The sequence below is a fragment of the Balaenoptera acutorostrata genome, chromosome 10 (assembly GCF_949987535.1).
Source record: "Balaenoptera acutorostrata chromosome 10, mBalAcu1.1, whole genome shotgun sequence".
NCBI classification, from domain to species: domain Eukaryota; kingdom Metazoa; phylum Chordata; class Mammalia; order Artiodactyla; family Balaenopteridae; genus Balaenoptera; species Balaenoptera acutorostrata.
Window position 1 is genome coordinate 4,032,564 of NC_080073.1, and position 25,693 is coordinate 4,058,256.

Below are 25,693 nucleotides of genomic sequence, written 5' to 3' on the forward strand. Positions count from 1 at the left end.
GCTATGTTCATAAGCCCGCATCCTCTGAACTTAAGGGCCTGATAGTTGTTAGGGGTCCTGGGCGTCTAACCACTCTCCCCTCCTCCCCTCCTGAGCACAGGGACACAGGAGGACCGGAAGGCAAGGGGAAGCACGGTCCACCTCTGTCCTGGCACACAGGCACCCTCCAGCCTCTCAGGCAGGAGTCTGGTGAAGGTTGGAATGGAGACGTCAGCTCACCTCTTACCTTCCACCCCAAATCCAGCCTTGGGGCCTGCACGCTCATCTGTGCACTTCAGAGCTGCGTGCACAGAGAGCACAGACCTGTCTCTAAAGGATGGGCCTGGACCCAGCCCAGGGTGCTTGCCACACTGAAATGGGGCCAAAAGTGAGGTGGTGTGAACAGGGGTGCCTCCCACTGGTGGAATGGAGCGCTGCGAATGTCCAGTCCTACCTAATCAAACGGTCTCCTGGGGAGGAGGGAGAAAAAGGGGAAGTCCCCTTCTCCACGGAAACACCAGGAGAGGGGGATAAGGCTTCACTCCCCCAGAAATGCCCTCAACAAACCAGACATGGTGGGAAGGTGTGAGATTATCTGAGGAAGTCATAACTCTTGTCTTGACTAGAATAATGGGTATTTTCTTCAAGCTCCCTCCCGTCATCTTCCTTGGATATAGGGAGGTCCATGGCTTCCTAAAGCAAAAGTTGTGGCATAACTGAAGTGGACACTCCAGAGATGGCAAACAGATGGCACACATGCTGCTGCCATTCACCCCAGGCCCCTGCAGGCATCATTAATCAATCACAGCACTCTCAACCCTGGTGATGCCTAAGATTCCATCTTCAGCTCAAAGGGGCAGGCAGCCACTACCAATTAACTACCATACTTTGCCATCCTTGGAGTAGCCCTCTCCTCTACCTAGGCCTCAGTTTTTAGGAAGACTTTTTTTTTTAATTTATTTTATTTTATTTTATTTATTTATTGTTTCTGGCTGAGTTGGGTCTTTGTTGCTGTGCGCGTGGGCTTTCTCTAGTAGCGGTGAGTGGGGCTACTCTTTGTAGTGGTGCGCAGGCTTCTCACTGCAGTGGCTTTTCTTGTTGCGGAGCTTGGGCTCTAGGTGCTCTGGCTTCAGCAGTTGTGGCTCGCGGGCTCTAGAGCACAGGCTCAGTAGTTGTGGCACACGGGCTTAGCTGCTCTGTGGCATGTGAGATCTTCCCGGACCAGGGATCAAACCCATGTCCCCTGCACTGGCAGGCAATTCTCAACCACTGCGCCACCAGGGAAGCCCACGAAGACTTCTTAGAGGAAATGAGGGTGGAGTTAGAGCCAGAGCCTAGAAGGTAGGTTTTGTTAAGCCTTGCTGTGTGCTATCTATGCCAGCAGAGAAGTAAGGGGTGATCTGATTACTCACCTCCCTTGCCTGGCAGAAGCAGACACAAATCCTCTCAGCCTGTCAGGGGGACATGTAATGATCAGTAGCTCCAAGACCTCTGGGAAAGAGGAGCAAGATCTCCCCTTATTACTGAGCATGTTTTCCCAATTCTTGTTCAAGGTGACCCAGTAGAAGTCCTAGGAGAGAGGAAGACTATCCACAAATAGATTGAGTCAAAGAAAAAACCAGAAGGAAACCCAGGGATCAGCATATCTAATGTCTCACTTTATAAAAAGGACTGAGGCCCTGAAAAAGGAAGGGACTACCAGAGCCATACAGTCAGCACGTGGTAGGCAAGATCCCGTGCCAAATCTACTCTTTCCCTACTCCATTCCTCTGTGTGGAGTTGGACCCAGGGCCAGAGGGAGGAGAAACCAGGAGGGCAGCAAGACAAAGGTCAGGCCCCCATTTCCAGCAATGGTACGGATTAAATGGCCTGAAAAAACTATCCTGTTAAAAAACACATAGAAATATTGAATAACATAAATCAAATATCCCTTTAATTGCATATTGGAGCTCACAAAGTAGTAAGGAAAGGCATCAGGGGCTGAAAAGAGGACCTGGGAAACCAAGTGGTACACAAGCGCTAAAACCACAGCTGTCCTGAGGCTGTTTTGATCCCAGTGACCCAGAACCTGGGCTTTAATGGTTGTAGGGAGACATGAAACAAAGACTTGACCTGAACAAGATGCCAAGCTTTAAATAATGCTCCCAAATATAGATCTGGGACCTTTGATACACACAAAATGACAAGAGAACTTGAATGTCTCAGTCAGGAAAAATTGGTTTAGTTGAGGATCCTTCCAAGAATGTACAACCCACGTCTGCCTTCCCAGAGATTTCGGGCTTTCATGTATATATAGTCTGTCTCTGAGGTCTGAGAAACCCAGTTAATAGCACCCCATGCAGCATGCCTGGCAGAAGCAAACACAAATCCTCTCTGATGATGTTCACTCTCAACCTAGACCTCATAGGATTCCCACAGAGAGAATCCAGTTGAACATGAGCTCACAATCCAAAATTTAAAAGTACAAGCCAAAGTGAATGAAAACAAATATCAAACACTAAATTAGACATCCAGGACTTTAGATATTGGCAGTGTCAGACAATAAAAAAATGAATATGTTTCAGTGTTTAAATAAACAGAAGGATCTGAAAATGTATGCAAGGAAGAAGATAAATATCATGAAACAAAAAAAGAGATGGAATGAGTTTTGCTTCCAGACATGTTGGAATAACTGGTACTGGAGATATCCTCCTGACACAGCCAACCAGGACAGGAGAAACAAAGTGAGTTCTACACCGCCCCCACCCCCCAAGCTTTCCACCAGAGATGCTTTCTGGATCATGGTGCAAGAAAGAAGAATTGAGGCACATGATGACAGTATTGCCAAACTGAGGAGAGAAATCAGAGTTTGGGCAGATAGCAGTGAATGGAATTTGGGTGCAAATTCAGAAGAGGGAGCTATGCAGAGAGGGTTCTAGGAGTCTGCATAGGCGTCTTTTTGAGTCTCAGCTGAATGCTAAACTGCACGTGCTGAGGGTGTGGCTTCATGAAGCCAGGTAAAGAACTACAGGGAGCTGTGAACTGAGGGTTGGGAGATGTTCAAGTTCTATCCAATCAGAAGACCTGGAGACCCCAGAGGAGTAGGGATAAACTAGTCTTAGAAACAATCCTTGACAAAACGATAGGGACAGAAAAAATAGATAAGTGGTTGCCTGTGGGTAGGGGAGGGGATGACTACAAAGGGCATGAGGGAATTTGGGAAGGGGGGGTGATGGAATTACTTTATATCTTGATTATGGCAGTGATTATCTGTATACATCTGTCAAAACTCACGGAAGTGTATACCTAAAAGGGTGAATTTTTTTACTGTATATAAGTTGCATCTTAGTTTTTAAATTATAAGAAAACAAGCCTTGAAGGATCAAGCTGACCTTCAAGTAACTTGAACTGCCTGAAAAAAGCCAACTCTCTTTGAAGGAAAACAATACAATACAGACACAACATAACAGAACAACATAACATAACATCTGGCATGCAATTAAAAAAAATATGTGAAGAAGCAAGAAAATATGAGCTAAGACCCGAAAAAAAAAGAAATCAGTCAATAGAAACAAACCTAGAAAAGATAGAAGTAATGCAAGTTGCTGACAAGGTCTTTAGAAGAACTATTATAAATATTTTAAATGATTTAATAGAACACAATGAGAGAAATGGAAACTACAAAAACACATGGATGAAAAATATGTTGGGTAAAAATAATGTTAGATTAGATGCTGTAGAAGAAAAAAATCAGTGAATTTGAAGACAGGGCAATATAAAATAGCCAAAATAAAGTTCAGATGGTGAAAAAGTCTGAAAAAAATGAACAGAACCTTAATAACCAGTGAGACAACATTAAGTAGTCTAATATATGTATAATTTTGGGGACACAAAAGGAAGAGGGGGAAAGATGGTTAAAAAAAAATTTGAGATAACCCTGACCAAAAATTTTCTATACTTGATACAAGAATCTCAATGAATCCCAAGCAGGATAAACACAAAGGAAACACCACCAAGGTATCATAATCAAATTGGTGAAAATTAATAAGAGAAAAGCTTAAAAAGAATCACAAAGACTCATTATATACTGAAAAAATATATGAAAAATATGATTTTTCATCTAAAACAGTGTGAGTACTAAAAGAAAAAAGGCAACTTATGACTTTTATATCCAGCAAAAATATCCTTCAAAAATAAAGTAAAAAAAAAAAAAAAAAAGTACCGTAAATGTGAATGGGTTACTCTCACCAATCAAAAAATAGGGACTCTTACATACACAAACTTGTATATGAATGCTCATAGCAGCATTATCCAAAAAGTGGAAATGACCCATATGTCCATGAACAGATGAATGTGTAAACAAAATGTGGTATAGCCATACAGTGGAATATTATCTGGCCATTAAAAAAATAAAATACTAATATATCCTACCATATGGATGAACCTTGAAATCATTATGCCAGACACAAAAAGCCACATGTTGTATGAATCCACATACATTAAATGTACACAATAGAGAAATCTCTAGCGACAGAAAGCAGATTAGTGGTTGCCAGGGAATGGAGAGGAGGAGGGGATTTTAGACCAGAGAGTGATTGCTTAAAAAGTCTGGGCTTCTTTTGAGGGGTGATGGAAATATTCTGGAATTAGTGGTATGGTTGCATAACATCATGAATATACCTGAATGCCACTGGACTGTACACTTTAAAGGGGTTAAAACTGTGAATTTTATCTCAATTTTTAAAAAACCATTGCTGAGAAAAATTAAAGACAAATAAATAGAAATATATGATTTGTGTATTAGAAGACTCAGTATTGTTTTTTTAAATTAATTTATTTTATTTGTTTATTTTTGGCTGCATTGGGTCTTCGTTGCTGTGCGTGGGCTTTCTCTAGTTGTGGCTAGCAGGGGCTACTCTTTGTTGTGGTGCATGGGCTTCTCATTGCAGTGGCTTCTCTTGTTGCAGAGCACAGGCTCTAGGCGTGTGGGCTCAGTAGTTGTGGATCGCAGGCTCTAGAGCACAGGCTCAGTAGTTGTGGCACACGGGCTTAGTTGCTCTGCGGCATGTGGGATCTTCCCGGACCAGGGATCAAACCCATGTCCCCTGCATTGGCAGGTGGATTCTTAACCACTGTGCCACCAGGGAAGTCCCAGTATTGTTTTTAAAATTTATTTATTTTATTGAAGTATAGTTGATTTACAATATTAATTTCAAGTGTACGGCATAGCAATTCAGTATTTTTACAGATTATACTCCATTAAAAGTTATTACAAGGTAATGGCTATAATTCCCTGTGCTATATAATGTATCCTTGTTGTGTACCTTTTTTATACATAGTAGTTTGTATCTCTTAATCTCATACCTCTAATTTGCCCCTCCCCTTCCCTCTCCCCAATGGTTAGTTAGGAAACAAACTAACTGCCAGTTTGTTTCCTGTATCTGTGAGTCTGTTTCTGTTTCACATATACATTCCTTTGTATTATTTTCTAGATTCTACATATAAGTGATATCATACAGTATTTGTCTTTCTCTGTCTTATTTCATTAAGCATAATATTCTCCAGGTCCATCCACATTGTTGCAAATGACAGAATTCCATTCTTTTTTATGGTTGAGTAATATTCCAGTGTGTGTGTGTGTGTGTGTGTGTGTGTGTGTGTGTGTGTATCACATCTTTCTCCATTCATGGGCACTTGGGTTGCTTCCATATCTTGACTGCTGTAAATAGTGCTGCTGTGAACATTGGGGTGCATGTATCTTTTTGAATTAGTGTTTTCATTTTTTTCCATATATATACCCAAGAGTGGAATTGCTGAATCATATGATATTTCTATTTTTAGTTTTTTAAGGAACCGCCATACTGTTTTCCATAGTGGCTGCACAAATTTATAATCCCACCAACAGTGTACTAAGGTTCCCTTTTCTCCATATCCTCTCTAACATTTAATTGTAGACTTTTTGATAATAGCCATTCTGACAGGTGTGAGGTGATATCTCACTGTGGCTTTGATTTACATTTCTCTAATAATTAGCAATGTTGAGCATCTTTTTATGTGCCTGGTAACCATCTGTATATCTTTTTTAGAAAAATGTCCGTTCAGATCTTCTGCCCATTTTTTTGATTACTTTGTTTGGTTTTTTGATATTGAGTTGTATGAACTGTTTGTATATTTTGGATATTAACCCCTTGTTGGTCTCATCATTTGCAAATATTTTCTCCCATTCCATAGGTTGTCTTTTCATTTTATCAATAGTTGACAAAAAGCTGTGCAAAAGCTTTTAAGTTTAATTAGTTTCATTTGTTTATCTTTGCTTTTATCTTTGCTTTTATCTCTGCCTTAGGAGACAGAACCAAAAAATATTGCTATAATTTATGTCAGAGAGTAATTTGCTTATGTTCTCTTCTAGGAGTTTTATGGTTTCAGGTCTTAACACTTAGGCCTTTAATCCATTTCGAATTTATTTTTGTATACAGTTCAAGAAAATGTTCTAATCTCATTGTTTTACATGTAGCTGTCCAGTTTTCCCAGCACTACTTGTTGAAGAGACTGTCTTATCCCCATTGTATATTCTTGCCTCCTTTGTCTTAGAATAATTGACCATAGGTGCATTGCTTTATTTCTGGGCTCTCTATTCTGTTCCATTGATCTATGTGTCTGTTTTTGTGCCAGTACCATGCTGTTTTTTACTGTAGCTTTGTAGTATATAGTCTGAAGTCTGGGCCTGTGATACCTCCAGCTTTGTTCTTTTTCATCAAGAGTGCTTTGGCAATTCAGGGTCTTTTGTGGTTCCATATGAATTTTAGGATTATTCTAGTTCTGTGAAAAATGTCATGAGTATTTTGATAGGGATTGCATTAAATCTGTAGATTGCTTTGGGTAGAACGTCCATTTTAATATCAGTTCTTCCAATCCAAGAGCACAGGATATCTTTTCATTTCTTTGTATCATCTTCAGTTTTCTTCATCAGTATTTTATTGTTTTCAGAGTATAGGTCTTTCACCTCTTTGGTTAAGTTTATTCCTAAGTATTTTATTCTTTTTGATGTGATTTTAAATGGGATTGCTTTTTTACTTTCTGTTATCTCATTATTAGTGTATAAAAAATCAACAGATTTCTGTATATTGATCTTGTATCGTGCAACTTTACTGAATTCATTTATTAGTTCTAATCGTTTTTTGATGGGGACTTTAGGATTTTCTTTATGTAGTATCATGTCATCTGTTCCAATTTGGATGCCTTTTATTTCTTTTTCTTGTCAGATCGCTGTGGCTAGGACTTCCAATGTTATGTTAAATAGAAGTGGTGAGAGTGGGCATCTTCTCTTTTTCCTGAATTTAGAGGAAAGACTTTCAGCTTTTCACTGTTGAGTATGATGATAGCTGTGGGTTGCCATAAATGGTCTTTATTATATTGAGATATGTTCCCTCTATACCCACTTTGATGAGAGTTTTTATCATGAATGGATATTGTATTTTGTCAAAATGTTTTTTCTGAATCTATTGAGATGATCATGTGATTTTTGTCCTTACTTTTGTTAATGTGGTGTATCACATTGTTTGATTTGTGAATGTTGAACCATCCTTACATCCTTAGAATAAAACCAACATGATCATGGTGTATGATCCTTTTTACATATTGTTGGATTTGGTTTGCTAATATTTTGTTGAGGATTTTTGCATCTATATTGATCAAAGATATTGGCCTGTAATTTTCTCTTTTTTGTAGCATCTTTGTCTGGTTTTGGTATCAGGGTAATGGTGACCTCATATAATGAATTTGGGAGTGTTCCATCTGCTTCCATTTTTTTTGGAATAGTTTGAGAAGGATAGGTATTAGTTCTTTATGTGTTTAATAGAATTCACCTGTGAAGCTGTCCAGCCCTGGACTTTTGTTTGCTGGGAATTTTTTTTATTACAAATTCAATTTTACTACTAGTGATCAGTCTGTTCAAAGTGTGTTTCTTCTTGATTCTGTCTTGGCAGGTTGTATCTTTCTAGAAATTTTCCCACTTAGAAGATTCAATATTGTTACATGTCAGTTATTTTCAGATTGATGTATGGCTTCAGTGCAATCCCAATCTAAATTTCAGTAGGCTCTTTTAGTAGAAATTGACTAGCTGATTATAAAATTTATATGGAAATGCAAAAGACCTAGAATAGCCAAACTTTTTGAAAAAGAGGAGCAAAATTGGAGAACTTTACTTGATTTCAAGATTTTCTATAAATCTACAGTAATTAAGACTAGTTTATTATCGGCAGAAAGATAGACATATAGATAAACGGAACGGAATAGAGTCCAGGATCAGAATCATGTGCATATAGTCAGTTGATGTTCAACAAATGACAGGGTAATTCAATTTGGAGGGGTAGTCATTTCAACAAATGGTGTTGGAACAACTGAATATCCATATGGGGAAAACATAGAATTGATCTTTGCAGCAACAATAATTAATTAACAATAATTAATTCAAAATGGATCATAGATGTTAACTTAGGAGCTAAAACTATAACACTTCTAGAAGAAAACATAAGAGAGGAAATATTTGTGATTTTTGAGGCAGACACAGATTTCCTTTAAGAAATAATGAAAATAAAAATAGAAGAAAAAATAATGGACTGTACTTCACCTAATTTAAAAACTTCTGTTCTTTGGGGGGAAAAAAACTTTAAGAAAAAAGTAGTACACCACAAACTTGTAGAAAAATATATAAATTTCTAGAATAACTAAAGAACTCTTATAACTCAAGAAGAAGAAGAAAAACAACCCTATTTTTTTTAATGGATAAAATATTTAAATAGATATTTTGCAAAATAAGATATATAGATGGTAAAAAAGCACATGAAAAGATGCCTCATATCATTAGTCTTTAAGGAAATGCAAATAAAAACCACAAATGAGGTACTACTAGACACCTACTAGAATGACCAAAAAAATTTTTAACTGAAAATACCAGGTACTGACAAGTATATGGAGCAACCAGAGCTGTCATATTGGGTGGGCCAAAAGGTTTGTTCGTTTTTTTTTCTGAAAGATGGCTCTAGTAGCACTTAGTTGTCCTTAACTTCATTCAAAACAATTTTGTTAGATTGTATGTGACAGCCATGATTGTATGTGACAGCATTTAAAAAAAGACATCAAAATTGGTGAATTTTTTATTTTATGCACATAATGTAACTTATGCCTCATTTGGTACTGAGAATCTTTCTTTTGGTTAAGCACCAATCCGGAAGTACCATATGAAGCTTAGGTAGGAAGTGGACAGAGAGGGAGGGCTGCATACAGTGAAAGGAGTGAATGATAAAAAGGAAAAGAAAAGAGAGGAAAAGCTGTAGTCATTATTGGCATTTAGAGACTTACTACAGGCCCCTCAAAAAAAAAATTGGTGAATTTTTGTGTAGCCATTTTAATATTGAAGATGGGGAAAAAAGCAACATTTTCAGCATATTATGCTTTGTTATTTCAAGAAAGGTAAAAACGCAACTGAAACACACAAAAAGATTTGTGCAGTGTGTGGAGAAGGTGCTGTGACTGATCGAACGTGTCAAAAGTGGTTTGCGAAGTTGACTGCTGGACATTTCTCGCTGGACTTTGCTCCACGGTCGGGTAGACCAGTTGAAGTTGATAGCGATCAAATCAAAACAATATTTGAGAACAACCAACGTTATACCATACAGGAGATAGCTGACATACTCAAAATATCCAAATCAAGCAATGAAAATCATTTGCACCAGCTTGGTTATGTGAATCGCTTTGATGTTTGTGTTTCACATAAGTTAAGCAAAAAAACCTTCTTGATGGTATTTCCACATGCGATTCTCTACTGAAACATAATGAAAACGTTCCATTTTTAAAACAAATTGTGACAGACGATGAAAAGTGGATACTGTACAACAATGTGGAATGGAAGAGATCGTGGGGCAAGCAAAACTAACCACCACCAACCACACCAAAGGCTGGTCTTCATCCAAAGAAGGTGATGTTGTGTATATGGTGGGATTGGAAGGGAGTCCTCTATTATGAGCTCCTTCCGGAAAACCAAACGATTAATTCCAGCAAGTACTGCTCCCAATTAGACCAACTGAAAGCAGCACTCGATGAAAAGTGTCCAGAATTAGTCAACAGAAAATTCATAATCTTCCATCAGGATAACGCAAGACTGCATGTTTCTTTGATGACCAGGTGAAAACTGTTACAGCTTGGCTGGGACGTTCTGATTCATCCACCGTATTCACCAGACGTTGCACCTTCGGATTTCTATTTATTTCAGCCTTTACAAAATTCTCTTAATGGAAAAAGTTTCAATTCCCTGGAAGACTGTAAAAGGCACTTGGAACAGTTCTTTGCTGAAAAAGATAAAAAGTTTTGGGAAGATGAAATTATGAAGTTGCCTGAAAAATGGTAGAAAGTAGTGGAACAAAAGTGTGAATATGTTGTTCAGTAAAGTTCTTGGTGAAAATGAAAAATGTCTTTTATTTTTACTTAAAAAACCAAAGGCACTTTTTGGCCCACTCAATACATTGCTCGTGGGATTGTCAAATGGTACAAGAACTTTGGGAGTCCCTTTATTGAAAAGATTTCTCATAAAGTCACACTTTTTATATGACCAGAGGAAGGAGCCAGGTTGAGGAGTGGGCTGCAGACCCCAATCTGTGAGGAGTGGCTGGAGGGCCTGGGATGGTTCATCCTGAGCCCAAAGCCTCAAGGAAGCTCATCACTGTCTCCATCTCTGCAGGGCTGTCCCAGGGCCTGAGACTGTAAAAGAGAAGTCAGACAGTTTTCAGCACCTTTCCATTGAAATTAGATGGTGTTTCTTAGGCTGAAACCCAAAAACATAATGAGAAATCTGCCTCTTTGTCCAGAGACCAATGGGGGCAGAGGTGGAGCCAGCAAGGTATCCACTCCTCAGGATATAAACATCCACTGAGAGCAATTCTGGTTCTTGTCAACATGGCAAACTGGCATGGACTGCTGGCTACTTCCCTGCAAATCAACCCCAGAGAAACTGTGGAAGCAAGGGAAAAGCATGGATACCAAGACCTAAATCCTTTGAGAAAACCCCAGAAGACTAAACATGTTTCGCAGTGGTTTATGTGGGTAATGTGGGTGGCTGCAGCCTGAGGAGGACAGGAGGTGGAGGTGGCAATGGAGGATAGTATGGAACCTTTTCAGCTCTGTCCTGCGTCTCCTCAACATAGCTTTGGGACAGTCTTCACCTGTTTCTTCACTGTAGCATCAACAGCAATAGGCCAGGCCACTAGTACAGGTGCAGGTGGTGATATTGAAGGAGTGTAAAGGCCTTGTCCATTAGGATGTTGATGAAAGCTGGTGCTAACTGGCCAGGTGCCAGATTCTGACTGACCAGGTACCTTTGGTCATTCATGCCTTCTCCTGTTCCCCTCTAGACCTCAGGGGCTTCTGGTTACAAGGCAAGGAGAAGCCCCTTTAGATGGTGCTGCTTCCCCCAGGGGTTTTTAAGGTCAAAACTTATCCAGAGGATTTGCCTGGTGGGGCGACAGCAAATCTGAGTGATGAAGTTCTGTGGCATGTGTGGCTCATCCCTTTACAACTCTGACATAATGGGACCTGTCCTTTTATACTTCCCAAAATACATAATCAGAGTAGCTGACATGATCGAGGAAATTTGAGCTCAAAGGCCAAGATAACTAAATATATAAGAAGAATCATTTACTGCAAAAGAAGATAAGAAACTGGACAAGAAATACCATTTGAAGCAGGACTGTTGGTAAGCAGAAAAAAGTAAGCACAGTCAGTATACCTAAGTACATAGGGAAATGTATTAGCAATATGAAATACGTAAAAGAAATCACAAAAAACAAAGTGTAAATTCTAAGTTTAAAAAGTATGGGGGCTTCCCTGGTGGCGCAGTGGTTGAGAATCTGCCTGCTAATGCAGGAGACACGGGTTCGAGCCCTGGTCTGGGAAGATCCCACATGCCACGGAGCAGCTGGGCCCGTGAGCCACAGTTGCTGAGCCTGCGCGTCTGGAGCCTGTGCCCCGCAGCGGGAGGGGCCGCGATAGTGAAAGGCCCGCGCACCGCGATGAAGAGCGGTCCCCGCAACGCGATGAAGAGTGGCCCCCACTTGCCGCAACTAGAGAAAGCCCTCGCACGAACCGAAGACCCAGCACAGCCAAAAATAAATAAATAAATAAATAAATAATAAAAAGTATGATAGTTAAAATAAAGAACATTACATATATAAGATAAATGGTGAAGAACCAATTAATAGGTTGGAAGATCAGACTGAGGAACTCTCCAAGAAAGCATCAGGAAAGGCTGACAATATATAAAATTTAAAAAAAAAAAAGACCCCATAGAAAAGATATGGCAGATAAAAGTGCCAAACCCCCCCCCCAAAAAAAGTGCCAAAACCCAGATTATAAGAGAAAATAACATGAGAAAACCTTAATTCAAAAAGAGTCATGTACCAAAATGTTCATTGCAGCTCTATTTACAATAGTCAGGACATGGAAGCAACCTAAGTGTCCATCAACAGATGAATGGATAAAGAAGATGTGGCACATATATACAATGGAATATTACTCAGCCATAAAAAGGAACAAAACTGAGTTATTTGCAGTGAGATGGATGGATCTAGAGACTGTCATACAGAGTGAAGTAAGTCAGAAAGAGAAAAACAAATACCGTATGCTAACACATATATATGGTATCTAAAAAAAAAAAAAAAAGGTCCTGAAGAACCTAGGGGCAAGATGGGAATAAAGATGCAGACCTACTAGAGAATGGACTTGAGGGTATGGGGAGGGGGAAGGGTAAGCTGGGACAAAGTGAGAGAGTGGCATGGACATATATACACTACCAAACGTAAAATAGATAGCTAGTGGGAAGCAGCCGCATAGCACAGGGAAATCAGCTCGGTGCTTTATGACCACCTAGAGGGGTGGGATAGGGAGGGTGGGAGGGAGGGAGATGCAAGAGGGAAGAGATATAGGGACATATGTATATGAATAACTGATTCACTTTGTTATAAAGCAGAAACTAGCACACCATTGTAAAGCAATTATACTCCAATAAAGATGTTTAAAAAAATAAGAGAAAATAACAGAAAATAAAAGTTGAGAGGAGGAACTATTTGAAGAGATAATGAAGATTAATATACCATCTTTAAGAAAAATGAAAGGCTTTAGAATGAAAGGAATAAGAGTACCAAACGGAAGAGATGAGGAAAATCCCAGACAGAAACATATCAGAGTGAAATTTGAGAAAATAAAATTCTAAAAGAAACCAGGTAGAGAAGGAAGACCACCTACAAAGGAGTAAGGATCAGACTGACATCAGATTTTTCACAGCAACGCGAGATGCAAGAAGAATGAAGTGATATTTTTTAAAGACTTGAAGGTAAAGTACTTAAGGGTAAGAGTAGATGAACTAAAGGGACATACTCATGTGACAAAATATTTAGCTGCTTAGGAGGTAGAGTAGATATTGATAAGGTAAGAATTAATAGGAGACACAAATGGAAGGAGGCAGAGTAGGAAGAACCATGAATCTGTCTCCCCACCTGGACCACAATTGCCCTGAACCTGATGGCTTCAGTGGTGAATTCTGTCACACATTTAAAGAATCAATAGTTCTCAAACTTTCCCCAAAATCTGAAAAGGGAACACTTTCTGACTCATTCTATAAGGCCAGCATTACCCTAATACCAAAGCCAGACAAAGACACAACAAGAAAAAAAATCCTTATGAACATCAATGCAAATCCTCAACAAAACACTAGCAACACAAAGTTTAGCAGCATAGCAAAAGGATTATACACCATGACACCAAATGGGATTTATTTCTGGAATGCAAGGATGGTTTGACATATAAAACTCAATCAATGTAATACACCACATTAACAGAATGAAGGAGAGGGGAACCCACATGATCATCTCAATTGATGCAGAGAAAACATTTGTCAAAATTCAACACCCTTTCATGATAAAAAACACTCAGCAAACTAGGAATAGAAGGAGACTACCTCCACATAATAAAAGTCATATGTACAGAAAACATATTCAATAGTGAAAGATTGATAGCTTTTCCTCTAAGATGAGAAACAAGGCAAGGATGTCTGCTCTCACCACTTGTATTCAACACAGTACTAGAAGTTCTAACCAGAGCAGTTTGGCAAGAAAAATAAATAAAGAGCATCTAAATTGGAAAAGAAGAGGTAAAATGATCTCTGTTCACAAATGATATGATCTTGTATGTAGAAAATCCTAAAGCTTCTACCAAAAAAAAAAAACTTGCAGAATTAATTAATGAATTTATCAAAGGAGCAGGATACAGTCAAAATGCAAAAGTGTTGCATTTCTATACACTAACAATGAACAATCTGAAAAGGAAATTATAAAAACAATTCCATTTACAATAGCATTAAAAAGAATAACATGCAGCACTTAGGAATTAACTTAACCAAAGAGGCGAAAGACCTATACAATGAAAACTATAAAGCCTTGCTGAAAGAAACTAAAGACATAAATGCATGAAAACACATTCCACGTTCATGGATTGGAAGACTTAATATGTCAGTGCTACCCAAAGTGATCTAAGATTTAGTGCAATTCCTATTATCCCAATGACATTTTTCCAGAAATAGAACAACCCATCCTAAAATTCATATGGAATCTCAAACGACCCCTGAATAGCCAAAACAATCTTGAAAAAGAACAAAACTGGAGGACTCACACTTCATGATTTCAAAACTTACTATAAAACTACAGTCATCAGAACAGTGTGGTATTGGCATAATGATAGACATATAGACCAGTGGAATAGAGTAGAAATCCCAGAAGTAAACCCTCACATATATGGTCAAATGATTTTTAATGAGGGTGCCAAGACCATTCAATGGGGAAAGAACAGTCTTTTCAGCAAATGGTGCTGGGAAAACTGGGTATCCACATGCAAAAGAATGAAGTTGGACCATTCCATAACACCATATTAAAAAATTAACTCAAAATGGATCAAGGACCTAAATGTAAGGCCTAAAAAGATAAAACTCTTAGAAGAAAACACAGGACAAAAACATCATGATATTGGACTTGGCACTGATTTCATAGATATGGCACCAAAGGCACATGTAACAAAAGAAAAAATAGACAAATCGGACTTCATGAAAATTTTAAAAACTTTGTGCATCAAAAGACACTATTCATAGAGTAAAAAGTCAGTACACAGAATGGGAGAAAATATTTGAAAATCATATATCCGATAAGGGATTAATATCCAGAATATATAGAGAATATCTAAAAGAACCTCATTCAAAATTGAACCAAGGGGCTTCCCTGGTGGCGCAGTGGTTGAGAATCTGCCTGCTAATGCAGGGGACACGGGTTCGAGCCCTGGTCTGGGAAGATCCCACATGCCACGGAGCAGCTGGGCCCGTGAGCCACAATTGCTGAGCCTGCGCGTCTGGAGCCTGTGCCCCGCGACGGGAGGGGCCGCGATAGAGAAAGGCCCGCGCACCGCGATGAAGAGCGGTCCCCGCACCGCGATGAAGAGTGGCCCCCGCTTGCCGCAACTGGAGAAAGCCCTCGCACGAACCGAAGACCCAACACAGCCAAAAATAAATAAATAAATAAATAAATAAATAAATAAATAAATAAATAAATAAGAAAATCCTTTAAAAAAAAAAAAAATTGAACCAAGGACCTGAATAGTCATTTTTCCAAAGAAGGCATACAAATGTCCAATAAGCACATGAAAAGATGCTCAACATTACTAATCATTAGGGGAATGCAAATCAAAACTACAACAAGATACCACCTCACACCCAGTAGGAGAGCTCCTATCAAAAAGCCAGAAAACAGCAAGTGTTGGTGAGGATGTGGAAGCACTGAAATCCTTGTTTACTCTTGTTGAGAATGTAAAAGGGTACAGCTGCTATGGGATAGTATAGTGGTGCCTCAAAAAATTAAAAATAGAATTATATATTCCAGCAATTCCACTTCTAGGTACATACCCAACAGAATTGAAAGCAGGGTCTCCAAAAAACACCTGTACACCCATGTTCATAGTAGCATTATTCACAATAGCTAAAATGTGGCAGCAACCCCAGGGCCCATTGACAGGTGATGGATAATCAAAGTTGTGGTCTGTACATATGATGGAATATCATTCAGCCTTAAAAAGGAAGGAAATTCTGCAATATGCTACAACATGGATGAATCTTGAGGTCATTAAGCTGAGTGAAATGAACCAGTCACAAAAACACAAATATTGCATGATTCTGCTTATATGAGGTACTCAGAGAAATCAAAATGGTAGAGACAGGAAGTAGAGTGGTGGTTGCCAGGGGCTGTGGGGAGGGCAATGGAGAGTTAGTGTTTAACAGGGACAGTTTCAGTTTTACAAGGTGAAGAGAGTTATGAGGATGGATGGTGAAAATGGCTGCACAACAATGTGAATGTATTTAATACCACTGAGCTGTACACTTAAAAATGCCTAAGATGGCAACTTTTATGTGTGTTTTACCTCAAAAAATTATTTTTAATCCTGCAGCAAACATTTTTCTTAGTGGAGACACTGTAATGCATTCTCCGTAAAGTTAGGAACAAGATAAGGATACTACGGTCAACAGCACTGTATTAGAAATCCTGAACGCTATGTGGAAAGAAATAGAAATAAGAGTGTCATAGTCAGTTCAGGCTGCTCTTACAAAATACCGCAGAGTGTATGGCTTAAACAACACACATTTATTTCTCATCCTCTGGAGCCTGGAAGTCCAAGGTCAGGGTGCCAACATGGTTGGGTTCTTGGTGAGGGCCCTCTTCCTGGGCTTGGCCTTTCTTGGTGTGTGCTCACAGAGAGAGATCGCTGGTCTCTTCCTCTCACAGGGGCGCCAATCTCCTCAGGGGGCTCCACCCTCATGACCCCATCTAAACCTGCTTACCTCTAAAAGGCCCACCTCCAAATACCATTGCATTGTGGGTTAGGGCTCCAGTGTATAAACTTTGGGGAGAAACACAAATGTCCATAGCAAAGAGATATAAGGATGTGAAAGGAAATTATAAAAACATCCACTATTTGCAGGTGATTCAATCATCTGCATGGAACAACCAACCAAGAATCAATAGACAAATAACAACTAATATGGATTCACCAAGATGCTGGACACAAGAACAACACATAAAGTCAACTTCTCGCAGTGAGAAGCAGTGGGCCAGGTTGCACGCACAGCGACACGGGGGTCATAAACACACAGCTCGAGTGGATGAGAACCAGCATGAGATGTGCAGCACAGTGGCATTCATGCCAAGAATAAACTGAGGCAGGAGAAAGACAGAGCAGGGGGTTTGCATGAGAGAGGATGGGGCCTGTCTGCTGAGAGCCCAGGAGATCTCTGGAAGATGCAGGATAAATCGAAGGCTCCCAGTTGCTGAGGCCCCTGACATCCCTCCCCCAGAACCTGAAAGTGTCTCCCCCTTCAAAAAACAAAACCCTGTGCTCCTCCCGTCCAAGCCTTTGGACGGTGGGCAAGCAACTTTGGTCCCTGGGCCTCCACTTGCCCCTCTGTAAAGTGGGGATAATCACAGTAACAACCTTCCAGGTCTATGGATGGATTCTGTGTGATAATGCAGAGGAAAGACTCAGCTCATGCTCAGCAAACGTGGATGAGAATAACTATTTATTAATAACTAGGTGATTGAAGAGCCCCCACCCCATGCCAAGCTCCCATGCAAGGCCCACTGCTGGCTGTCTCCCAGTCTCCAGCTCCATCAAGGGTTAAGGAGCTTGGCTGGCTGCTGGGGAGCACGAATAAAGCACCAGCCCAGCAGCGGCTCCCTATCTCTGAGCCATCTCCTCCCACCCCACAGCTTGAGCCTGCGGAAATGAAAGCCCCTCCAGGCGGAAGCTCCTTCGCCAGCTGCATCACAATGACATTCCCCACCAGGGAGATGGGGATAGGCGCCCTCCCTGGCTTCCCCAGTTCTGGGGCTACAGGGATGGTGAGCTGCCCCGGAGCTGTCAGCTCACATGTGGGAGAGAAGTTGGGTCGTTCTGTTCCTGGCCCTGTGGGGTTGGAGGAAAGCGAAGTGGGGAGGGGGGAGCTGGGAGGGTTGCTGACAGGTTGGGGAGGACCCAGTGGGTGTGCCCCAGGCACTTGGGGTCTCAGAGAACCAACACATCCTGCCAAGGACCTGCAAGTGATCACCCACTAGTGAGCTGTGAAATCCATTAAACGAGTTGTGTTCTGCATTTTTAAAAAGAGAACTGGAATAGAAAATAGGGTGCATTGCAGATAATAAAGCCACAAGCTTTATTTCGGTCACCTTGAGTGCAGTGGCCAAAAACTGCACTCAAGGTGGGCCTTGGGCCAGAGCCCACTTGCCTGGGCCTGTGACCTCGGATGCATTGTGCCACCTTCCAGGCCTCTGTTTCCTTATTTGTTCGTGGAGAAGAGTAGCACCCACACCTCGGTCACTGTGAGAAAGGAAGGAGGGGTTTGGGAGAGCTCAGGGAATGTGGAGCCGCCATGGCTGTTGGCTCTTTTTGTCCTCATGTGAAACGTCTTTCTTCCCTGGGAGATGGGTCACAAAAAGCTGAAGGCCACTGGATTTGAGGACTGGGACAGGACCTGTCTACAGCAAGAATTCGGGGTGCAGGCTTGGGCAGGGGGGCTGCTCTTAGTAAATGAGAAGAGAGGATCGTGAGGGGAAAAGGAAAAGCCAGAGTCCCCAGAGGCAGGTCCGTGTGTGCACAGCCCTCCACAGCCTACACCTCCCGCCATATGTTGAGGATGACTTTGCCCAATCGGAAGCCCCCACCCTGTGTTTCCTTTGGTCTCCAAATTAATGAACTTCTTGCAGACTCTGCACTGGGAGCCGTCCTCATATGCCCCCGTTCAGGCCTGACATTAGACCCAGGAGGAAGGGACTCTTGTTCTCTCCAATTTTTAAAAAAATAGACTTCATTTTTTAGAGCAGTTTTAGGTTCACAGCAAAACTGAGCTGGAAGTACAGAGAGTTCCCATTTACTCCCTATTCCCACCCGGTCCCCACCACACACCCAAGCACAGCCTTCCTCACCATCAACATCGGCCCCCAGAGTGGTGTATTTGTTACAGTTGGTGAACCTACATACACTTACGTATCTTTATCACCCAAAGCCAGTAGTTTACATTAGGGTTCACTCTCAATGATGCACATTCTGTTGGTTTGGACAAAGATGTAATGATGTGTATCCACCATTATAGTGTCATACAGTGTAGTTTCATTGCCCTAAAAATCCTCTGTGCTCCACCTGTTCATCCCTCCCTCCCCTCAATCCCTGCTATCCGGGGGTTTTCCTTTTCCAAAATGTCATATAGTTGGAATCATACAGTTTGTAACATTTTCAGATTGGCTTCTTTCACTTAATAATATGCATTTAAGGTTCCTCCATGGCTTGGTAGCTCATTTCTTTTCTTTTTACTCTTTATTATGTCAGTGTCCCTGCTGTTCAGAGTTTAACTATGGTATTAATGCTGTAATGTACTAATGCTTTTTATTTTTTTAATTTATTTTTAAAATTATTTATTTATTTATTTGGCTGCGTCAGGTCTTAGCTGTGGCACGTGGGATCTTTGTTGCTGTGTGTGGGAGCTTCGCTGCAACATGCAGGATCTTTTACTTGTGGTGTGCGGGATCTTTAGTTGTGTCATGCAGGATTTTTTTTTTTTTTTTTAGTTGCAGCATGCAGGATCTTTAGTTGCAGCATGTGTTCCCTAACCAGGGATCAAACCTTGGCCACCTGAGTTGGGTGTGTGGAGTCGTAGCCATCGGACCACCAGGTAAGTCCTGTAGCTCATTTCTTTTTAGCGCTGAATAATATTCCATTGTCTGGATGGACCACAGTTTATTCATTCACCCAGGAAGGACGTCTTAGTTGCTTCCAAGTTTTGGCAGTTATGAATAAAGCTGCTATAAATATCCAAGTGAAGGTTTTCATTTATTTTTGAAAATATAAGTTTTCAACTCATTTGTGTAAATACCAAGTAGTGTGATTGCTAATCCATATGGTAAAAGTATGTTTAGTTTTGTAAGAAACCACCAAACTATCTTACAAAGTGGCTGTACCGTTTTGCATTCCTACCAGCCATGAATGACCGTTCCTGTTGTTCCATATTTGGTGGAGCATTTGGTCTTGTCAGTGTTCTGGATTTTGGCCATTCTAACAGGCGTGAAGTGTTATCTCATTATTGTTGTTGTTGTTGTTTTAATCATTTCCTTCATATAATCATAATCTTTTATTTATTTATTTATTTATTTTATTTTTGGTTGTGTTGGGTCTTCGTTGCTGCACGCGGGCTTTTCTCTAGTTGTGGTGAGCGGGGGCTACTCTTTGTTGCGGAGCGGGGGCTACTCTTTGTTGCGGTGCGCGGGCTCTGGGTGCTCGGGCTTAGTAGTTGTGGCTCACGGGCTCTAGAGCGCAGGCTCAGTAGTTGTGGCGCACAGGCTTAGTTGCTTCGTGGCATGTGGGATCTTCCCAGACCAGGACTCAAACCCGTGTCCCCTGCACTGGCAGGAGGATTCTTAACTACTGCGCCACTAGGGAAGTCCCTGTTGTTTTAATTTACGCTTTCATAATGGCATATAATTTTGAGCATCTTTTCATATGCATATTTACCATCTGTATATCTTTTTTGGTGAGGTGTCTGTTCAGGTCTTTTGCCTATTTTTTAATCAGGTTGTTCATTTTGTTGTTACATTTTAAGAGTTATTTGTGTATTTTGGATAACAGTCCTTTATGTGTCTTTTGCAAATATTTTCTCCAGTGTGACTTGTCTTTTCATTCTCTTGACATTGTCTTTTGCAGAGCAGAAGTTTTTAATTTTAATGAAGTCTAGCCTATCAGTTATTTCTTTCATGAATAGTGCCTTTAGTGTTGTATCTAGAAAAGTATCACCATACCCAAGGTCATCTAGATTTCCTCCTATGTTATCTTCTAGGAGTTTTATAGTCTGCAGTTTATATTAGGTCAGTGATCCATTTTGAGTCAATTCTTATAGAAGGGTGTAAGATCTGTGTATAGACTTTTTTTTTTTTTGCATATAGATGCCCAGTTGTCCCAGCACCATTTGTTGAAAAGACTGTCTTTTCCCCATTGTGTTGCCTTTGCTCTTTTGTCAAAGATCGGTTTATTATATCTTTGTGGGTCTGTTCCTGGGCTCTCTTTTCTGTTCCACCGATCTGTTCTTTTGCCAGTACCATCCTGTCTTGATTACTGTAGCTTTAGAATAAGTATTGACCTTGGGTAGTATCTCTGACTTTGCTTTTCTATTCTCTTCATTTTTTTAGAAGTGGAAATTGAGACACCAAAAAGTTAAGTAACTTGCCCCAAAATGCACAGTAAATGGCAGAGTCAGGATTTGAACTTAAGCCTTTTGACTACGAAGCTTGTGCTTAGGACAGAGATTAAAACACTGGAAATGGGAAAAGAGAGACAGAGGGGAAAAGAAAAAAACAGGGAAGGAGAGGAGAATGTCAGAAAAATAAAAAGCAACAATTTTCCCCACAAATACTAACCTGGGTCTCTCCTCCTCCAAAGCTGGGAAGAACAGTCTGGGGGCAAGGTGGGCGCAGGGAGAGTGTGGATGTGTTTTGAAGATCTGGAAGCCAACAGGATTTCCTAACAGACTGGATTTGGGCTGCGGAGAGAAGAGGGATAGTGGACATGACTCCAGTGTTCTGGAAGGATGGAGATGCTATTCCAGTTGGGGAGGCTGCAAGAGGAGCCTGCCTGGGGGTGAGCATTAGGAACTGGTTTGGTTTGTGTTCATTAGAGATGCCCTGTAGTCACCCAGGTGGAGAGGACTGATGCCACCTCCCCCAGGTTCCCGTGCAGCATGTCACCTGTGCAGGTGAAAGAAGGAGGAAGGGGACCTCTCTGCTCAGGGAGGAACTTTCGGAGACGTGAGGCACTGGAGGTGCGAGCTGTAAAGGAGGTTCCAGAAAGGATCACATACCTCGAGAGTTGGGGTATGACCAGATCCTGGAGTTTCCCAGCCTGAGATCCAGGACCCTTCTGCAAGCTGGCCTGGGGGTCGTGTGGGGAGGGAGGTCAGGAGGGGACTCCCCAAGGATGGCTGGGATTCTCACCTCGCTAGTACTTTCAAGGACACTTGTCAGCTGTGTCACCAGCTGTAAGCAATTCATTTTAGGTGGAAGCAGACAGGGCACAGAGTGAGAAAGGTACTCCTTCCATCCTCTTCCTGCCCTCGCATTACATCAAGGAGAGTCTTGGGTGGGTGCTACGCCATCTTTAACACCTCTCTGACACTTGCTAATCTCCCTTCTTAACCAAGGGATGGGGTCTGAAGCTCAGGGCCTTTGCAGGCAACAGTGTTTGGCTAGAATTTAGCAATGTCGCTTTACGTTCTGTCTCTCCAGTCTACTGTGACCTTGTACGTATGGCAAATTAAACAGTGATCGAAGTTTCTTTTAAATACATCTAAGTTGAAAATGTGAATGGGTCTAGTAATGGACATTCAATAAATAAATATGGCAAACATCATGGAGGTGATGTGTAAATACCCAGCAATTGGGAAGCGTCTCTTAATTAGTGTGTTTGTAGGGTTGCTGTGAGGTTTGTCATTTTGTTTGGGGCACTTGCTGTGTCTGCCTCTGTCTGTGATATTTGCTCCCTTCTTCCTTCTCATCACCTGGCCGTTTCTTCTAGGAAGTAGGAACAGGTGGGATCCAACCTTTGCTCCCCCACCCCCCCGCCACCTTCGCTGGGCTCTGGACAGTCTGAGAACCTCAGGTCCGTGTCCTGTGGTCCCCAGTCCACTGGGGGGCGTCTCCACATGGCGCGACCTGCCCACACTCACACTGACCTCACGCCTTCCACCCTGGTCCTTAGGGCTCGGGAGCAGCGCTGTGTAGCTGCCCGTCTGCCAGGGCTTCCCGCGTCGAGGCCCCCTCTCTGCAGGCCATCTGTCTGCCCTCTGCCGCTCAGCAGCCCTGGGATATGGGGACCAACACTGAGAGGTGACAGGGCTGGTGAGGTCCCCTGGCGGGCGGGCAGCTGATCCAGGGTGACACTGATAGTGGCGCCGGGATGGGCCCCCAGGCCTCAAGAAAGAGCCACGTGGGAAGGGCGGGGGAGGTGAACAGAGGTGGGGGGCCTCAGGACTGTGCCTTTCCCAACCCCGTGGCTGCGGGGGCGCCATGCCCCTTCTGCTTGCAACCCCCAGTGGTAAGGGGCTCACTCCTGGCCGCCTGTGCCCTCCCTGCTCCGCTCCTGAGACAAAGCTCCTCTTCCTCACCCTGTGAATCCAGCGCCTGGCGAGGTCTGACGCTGCCCTGTGGACCCCCAGACCTGCCTGCTGCCCTGCTCTGGGATAGCACGTGGGGCCTCTCTGACCTCTACAGAACCAGGAGGCTTTTCTGAACTCCAGGGTCTGTGACTGTAGCTGGAGAGGCTCTAAGGTGGTTTGCAGAATAAACTGAGGACAGGGCTGCGGCCACCTGTCTATGTGTATATTTCAGGCTGGTGGGCTCTGCGTCTACTTAGCCTCCCCCCACTCTGCCCCTACAGCGAGGCCAGCCCGGGGCACTGTTTCCAAGGTCTGGCTCTTTTAAATTTAGCTGCAGGAAAAAGCAGTTTGTGCGGGCCTGGACCACGGAGACAATCAGCAACAGGAAAAAGTCATCCGAGGGGAGTTTTCAGTGAATTATGGAGGCATTGTTCCTGCGCCCAAGGAGCCGGGGCTGCTGGTCCAGCCTCGCTGACCCAGCCCAGGCCTCTGGGGCCAAACACTGCCTGAGCTGCGTCAGGACAACACAATGTAAGCGTCTGAAGGCCAAAAAAAAAAAAAGAGCAGAGGAAGAAAAATACTGGAAATTCCCTGTGTCCCAGCTATGGAAGAGCCTTTCTTGAAAATCAACAGCGAGGGAAAGGTTGCTGCCCGCCCAGGCGGGGGGCCTCAGGAACGGGAGGAAGTCACAAGCGATATTTTGAGATATTTTCAGTCTGGTGTGATGCCGGTTGATTTTCCAAAACATGAGGGCCTCATGCTGGGGGGGAGAGTTGAGGTTGGACAGGGGTTGACCGGGGGTGGGGCCAGGCTCAGGATGGGCCAGGACGAGGACATAAACAGAAGCTGACCCAGTTGGAGAGCTGGGTGTCCCAGCTGGCTGACATGCAGGCCCCTCGAAGCCCTGGGAGACCCAGGGGGTCTCCCATTGATCTAGAGGCCCTTTCGGATCTCACCTTGATGAGAGGATCACAGATGAATACTGGGATCCCCTTCACAGAAAGCCTGCTAGGTGGCCAGGCAGATTCCGCTTGCTCACCTCTTCCGATGGGGAGCTCACTACCTAATATCAGCCTAACCCACTTCTGCATGGCTCAGCCTGGGAGAAACAATAACAGTGCTTCCGAAGGAGACACAGTGGTGAACAAAATAGACACAAATGTGTGTGCTCATGGAGCTGACATTCTAGTGAGGAGACACAGACAATATACAAAATTAATAATGTTTATAGCATGTTAGAAATCATAAGCACTATGAGAAGATAAATCAGGGAAAGGAGCAGGAGGTGCTTGAGATACAATTTGAAAAATAGGGGGTTAAAGAGAAAATTCCTCCTCACTCTCAGCTGGGACCAGGCCCCACCCCACCCCTGGGTCCATAGCCCATCTGCTTCTGAGTCCTGGGACAACCTTGCTCTGCTCCAGGCTGAGCAGGGCCAGCTACTCATGGGAAGGGGGCTCCAGCCCCCTCCTCCCCGCTCTGCAGCGGGTCAGAGCTGAATGCCTTCCCCGGAAGTGGGAACAGCACTTTAAATCCCTTCCCTCTATGAATGCACCTCTGTCCCAATTTAGCTGTTTTAGAAGCTGTTCCCTGTTACCTCCCCCTGAGCCCCCCGACTTCTGACGCCGTGAGCGGCCAAGAAGCCATGCCTCCTCTGTCCAAGGTACTGCGCGTGTGCCCACCCAAGGTGAAGGATTTGCATTTATTCCTCTTGCTTCCTCTTGTGGAATTCTTTTTGGCACAGAGGTGGACCACTTATGAGACAAAGAGTTAATAGTAACATACAAAGAGTGCCTAAAAATACACAACAAAAATAGAGGAAGGAATACAGGCAAAGACTCTGATCAGGCAATTCACTCCAGAAATGCAAATGGCCAATAAATAAATGAATGCAGAGCTGCTCCGCGTTCAGGCAGTGGTGGAGACACAAACAAAAAGAACAGTGAGATGCCATTTCTCTCCCATCAGACTGGAAAACAATATTAAATATTGATGACATCCAGTGCCAGCAAGGAGGGGGGCAGTCAAGCAGTTTTGACACTGCTGGTGGGAGTGTGAGTTGCCACAGTCTTTTGGGACAGTAATCTGCAGTTTCTATTAAAGTTTAAAATATGTGTGCCCTTTGATCCAGCAAAACCATACAGACACATAGGTGATAGGTACAAGGGTATTTGTTCAAAAAAAAAAGGCACGTACTAAGTGTTGATCAATAGGGCAATGCTTGAATGAATCCTGGGACATTCTATAAAATATTTGGCAGCCATATGTATGGACCTGGAACGGTGTTTGTGTATATTATTGGGCAAAAAACAAGTTACAAAGTCAGGTACATGGCGTGATCTTATTTTTGTAAACACGTTTTGAGAGAGCAAAGAGTAAAATGGAAAGAACTATTCACCAAACTGCTAACATTGTTTACCCCAGGGCAAGAGGATCGCTAAGGGCAAGATTGTTATATTTTTATGT